This window comes from Elephantulus edwardii, unplaced genomic scaffold, assembly GCF_000299155.1.
Source record: "Elephantulus edwardii isolate Elephantulus edwardi_28Jun2011 unplaced genomic scaffold, EleEdw1.0 scaffold00365, whole genome shotgun sequence".
Lineage (NCBI taxonomy): Eukaryota > Metazoa > Chordata > Mammalia > Macroscelidea > Macroscelididae > Elephantulus > Elephantulus edwardii.
In genome coordinates, this window is record NW_006400115.1 from 1641563 (window position 1) to 1646044 (window position 4482).

A 4482-nucleotide genomic window follows, 5' to 3' on the forward strand; every position below is an offset into this window, starting at 1 on the left:
CTGTTCTGCATATAGGTTGAAATGGTATGGAGATAGGATGCATTCCTGGTGTATGCCTTCCCAGTCTCGGCCTAGAGTCTCATGAAGAAAGTTTACAGATCATTCTGGGGCCTCCAGGAGAAAAAGACTGATGAACCAATTATAAAATGGGCAAAAGATATGGAAAGACTTTTCACAGAGGTAGACATCCCAATGGTCAATAATACATGAAGAAATTTTCAAAATCTCTTGCAATAGAGATACAAATCAAATCTCACAATGAGATACCATCTCACCTCAGTGACCAAGTTTAGCAAGGCAGAAAGCAATAAATGTTGGATAGGATGCAGGGAAGTGGCAACTCTAATACACTGTTACTGGGATTGTAAAATAATACAACCACTCTGGAAGGCAGTTTGGCACTTCCTGGAAAAGTTGAACATATTCCACTACTATGAATATGTTGTTGTTGTTAAGTGTCATCAAATTGCTTGCGACTCATAACGATTTTATATACAAGAGTTCTGAACCCTCCTCTACCCTGCTCTATCCTGTGCCAACCTCATTGTCTCTGACATGGTCTTCCTCTCTATTCTTCTTCAAGGACTGTTCTCTCCTTACAATACGCCCAAAATATGTCAAACAGAGCTGCAGAATCCTTGACTTTTAGGAGCAGTAGGGTTTCAACCTTTCTAGAATGAACCTATTTGTTCTCCTAGCAGTTCTTTGTATATTATATACAAAGCACCACAGCGCATTCTCTTTCAATCATCCCTAGTCATTGTTCAACTTTCTGATACATAGCAAGCAGACCATGGCCTGGATCAGGCACACCTTAGTCTCCACACTGACATTGTTGCTCTTCAGTACTCAGGAGATGCATATTTTCCCAATGCAATTAATCTTTTGATTTCCTAGCTGCTGGTACCAAGAGTGTTGATTGTGGAACCAAGGAAACTGAAGCTGTTAGCATACTCGCAATCTCTTCACCCTCTATCATGATGCTGCCAATTGAAGATGTTTTCTTTTTAAAAAAATTTTTTTAACTTTATTATTATTTTTGGGTGTGTGTACCGTCAAATCAGATCTGACTGGTACAGGAGGAAGGAGATTTTCTCCTCCTTCTCCAGCAGAGCATCTGGTGGATTTGAACCGCATACCTCCGGGATTGCAGTGCAGCTTCTTGCCACTAGGCCACCAGAGTTCTCTAAGATCTGTTTTCTTCATGTTGAGCTTCAATCTATATTGAAGACTACAGTCCTTGACCTTCTGCAGCAAATGCCTCAGGTCCTCCTCAGTTTTTGGTATACAAGATTGTGTTATCTGCATAATGCAGGTTAGCGACTCATAGAGACCCTATGTACAACAGCTCTAAACTCTACTCTGTTCTGTGCCAATCTCACTATCTCCGATACACTCATCCCGATTGCCCCAGTCACTGAATCAATCCACCTCCCAGAGAGCCTTGCCCTCCTGCGCCTGCCCTCCACCCTCCCAAGCATGATGTCCCTCTCCAAGGACCAGTCTCTCCTAACAACATGACCAAAGTATGTCAGACGAAGCCTCAGAATCCTTGCCTCCAAGGAGCAGCCCTGTTTAACCCTCTCCAGCTTGAAAAAGTATGGAAATAGGATGCACCCCTGGTGTACATCTTTTCTGATTTTGAACCAAGCAATATTTCCTTTCTCTGTTATGATGACTGCCTCCTGGTCCAAGTATAGGTTTCACATAAGCACAATCAAGTGTTCCAAGATTTCTATTCTTCTCAGAGTTAGTTGTGGTCCACACATTTAAATGCCTTTGCTTAGTCAATTAAACACAGACTTTCAGCTAAGATCCATCTAACACTGGCTAAAATATTCCTAGTACTATTGGAGGAAGACTCATCAACAATCTTCTTATGCAGATCACATAACCTTGCTTGCTGAAATGGGCAAGATCTTGTAGGGGACCTGAAAACACATGGTAAAGGTGGGCATAGTCCAATGGTTATTAATTTTGTAAAAACGAATTACCAGAAGTTCAGGCTGGGTTTAGATGAGGTCGGGGTACTAGAGATATTGTAGCTAATGTTAGATGGATCTTGGCTGAAAGCAAGAAGTACCAGAAGAATGTCTATCTTTGTTTCATTGATTACACAAAGTCATTCGACTGTGTGGATCATAACTGTGGCTAACTCTGAGAAAAATGGGAATCCCAGAACACTTGATTGTGCTAAAGTGAAACCTATACTTGTACCAGAAGGCAGTTGTCAGAACAGAACAAGGAAACACTGCACGGTTCAAAATTGGGAAGGGTGTATGCCAGATCTATATACTGTCTCTATACATTTTCAATTTTATGCAGAACAGATTATCTGGGAGGCAGGGCTCTATGAATAGAAATGTGGCATCAAGATTGGAGGAAGAATCATCAACAATCTACGTTATGCAGATGACATACCCTGCTTGCTGAAACTGAGGAGTAACTGAAGCACTTGCTGTGGAATGTCAGGGACTGCAGTCTTCAGTATGGATTGAGGCTCAATATCAAGAAAACAAACATTCTCGCCACTGAGGCAATTGGCAGCATCATGATGGATGGTAAAGAGATTGAGATTGTTCAAAATTTTGGTTTGCTTGGCGCCAAAGTCAACACTCATGACACCAGCAGCAAAGAAATTAAAAGACGTATTGTGATGGGAAAGTTTGCAGTTAGAGACCTCTCTAAAGTACTAGAGTGCAATAATGTCAGTCTGGAAACTAAGGTGGGACTGTTAAATGTCATGGTCTTTGCAATCACTTGCTATGCATCAGAGAGCTGGACAATTACTAGGGATGACAGAAGGAGAATTGATTCCTTTGAGCTGTAGTGTTGGAGAAGAGTGTTGAAGATACCATTGACTGTTAAGAAAATGAACAGGTTTGTCCTGGAGAGGGTGAAGCCAGACTATTTCTTAGAGGCAAGGATTCTTCAGCTTCATCTGAAATATTCTGAACATGTTGCAAGGAGGGATCAGTCCTTAGAGAGGGATGCCATGCTTGGGAGGGTGGAGGGACAGGGTAGAAGAGGGAGACCCTCGATGAGAAAGATTGGTTCAGTGACTGGGGAAATAGGGGTAGGTGTGTAGGAGATGGTGAGATTGGCACAAGATAGGGCATAGATTAGGGCTGTTGTACTTAGGGTCCCTATGAGTAGCAGGCGAATCAACGGCACATAACAACAAAAACAACACCAATGAATGAAAATTATTGTGAGAAAAACACTATGAATGAAGAATAGTGCGAGATCCAATGTCTATGAACTTTTAAGTAAACATTTATATATACATAAATATATAGACACATACAGATATACATATACACATATTTATACATATACATACATGTACATATACATATACATATACATATACATATACATATACATATACACATATGTTCTTGTTGTTCTTAAGTGCCATCAAGTTGCAAGCTGTTTACAGAAGTGGATGACATTCTTGCTTCCAAGCTTGTTTCAACCAGGGAGCACCACCAAACACTGTCCACCATGGGTAACCATTATCGCATTTTAAACATCAGGGTCACAGTGTTTAGCTCCTCAGCGACCACAAGTTACCTGTGTATGGCAAGGGGACACTCCAGGGCTATACGACCTAGAAGACTGTTTGAACAAAAACAACGGAAAAGAGGCCTTAGGGCTGTGGATTAGAGTCACCCACCTGTAACTTGGTAGCATCGCTTTCTGTACAAAAGGCTAACTGGTCTCTCTCTGTGTTAAGTGCCATCAAGTCGTAGGCGACTTATAGCGGCCCTATGAACTAAAGTCCTGGACACTTGCTTGTGTGACTTTCATCCTTTCTCCAGGTTCATAGGGTTTCCAGAGAACAGCTGTTTACGGAAGTGGATGCCAGTACTGCTTCCAAGCTCATTTCAACCGGGGAGCGTCACCAAACACTCTCCACCACGGGTAACCATTATCCCATTTGACACATCAGGGTCGCAGTGTTTCACTTCACAGAGACCACAAGTTACCTGTGTACAAGCAAGTGGACAAGCCAGGGCTATATGACCTAGAAGACTGTTTGAACAAAAAAAAAATTGAAAACGGGCTTTAGGGCCACAGATTAGAGTCACCCACCTTTGGCTTGGTAGCATCACTTTCAGTCCACTAGGCCAACTGGTCTCTCTTTGTGTTGTTAAGTGCCACAGACCTAGGCAACTCATAGCGAACCTATGAACGAAAGTCCTCAACACTTGCATGCATGACTTTCATCCTTTCTCCAGGTTCATTGGGTTTCCAGAGGAAAGCTGTTTACAGACGTGGATTCCACTCCTGCTTCCAAGTTTGTTTCAACTGGGGAGCACCACCCAAACTGTCTACCATGGATAACTATTATCGCATTTGGCACATCAGGGTCATGTGTTTAGCTACAAAGCAAATACAAGTTACCTGTGGACAGCAAGTGCACATGCCATGGCTATAAGACCTAGAAGACTGAACAAAAACAATTGAAAACAGGCC